Here is an 872-nt window from a genome sequence, read left to right on the forward strand (position 1 = left end):
GGAAGTCTTTTTGGCGGGAGCTGTTGCCATGGTGAATCGTAATTTCGGAGCTCCCATTGATCGTGGCTTTTCATAGTCATGGTGCACGCGCTAAACTCAGTCAACCTACTCAGAGTGGAATCATTGAACTAACTCTGTTCAGCTGTTCTGAAACCGAAAACTCAGAGTTTCCCATCTCAGGGTAAGTCAACTCGGAGTTCAAGTTTTAACTTAGTTTGTTGAACCTCCTTTCTGGAATACACCCCAGTATAAAACACTTGAGCACTAAAAAAAGATTAAATCTTTTGTTTACCTGGATGTCAGTGTGTTAACTGACATCAAAAAACTGTGACTATGCAAATGTGCTGATAAATTAGATTTTTTTTCAGTAGGTTTGCAATATTTTTTCAAGACTTAGTAATTAGTGGAGGTCATTGGATATGTTGATGACATAGTGTTTCATAGCTATACATCATTTTAGTAACTTGCATAACAATTGATTTTATACTAATTGATTGAGTGATGATTTTGTCCCAAAATTCAGAAGCATGGATTGCTGTCTACAAAAAAGATATCACAAAAGTGCATTTGTGTACATTTTTGAAGCAGAATACACTACCATTTCACAAAACTAAAAATAACTTTACTACACTACTGCAGTTGCTCTGGCATCCATGTGTGGATTACACTGGTTTTGTGCATTGTAATGTGTTTAAAAGACAAAAGCCTTCCAAAAACACAGTTATACATGGTTAAATGACTCATTGGCTACTAATCCAAATGTTTTATCAAGGGTTGATCAGATATTTTGAGATATCAAGGATACCAAATGTTTATTTATTATTATTTTTTAAGTCTTGATGTATAATTCTTTGCAGTCGATAGAGATGCAC

The sequence above is a fragment of the Sinocyclocheilus rhinocerous genome, unplaced genomic scaffold (genome assembly GCF_001515625.1).
Source record: "Sinocyclocheilus rhinocerous isolate Xijiao unplaced genomic scaffold, SAMN03320098_v1.1 scaffold2423, whole genome shotgun sequence".
Lineage (NCBI taxonomy): Eukaryota > Metazoa > Chordata > Actinopteri > Cypriniformes > Cyprinidae > Sinocyclocheilus > Sinocyclocheilus rhinocerous.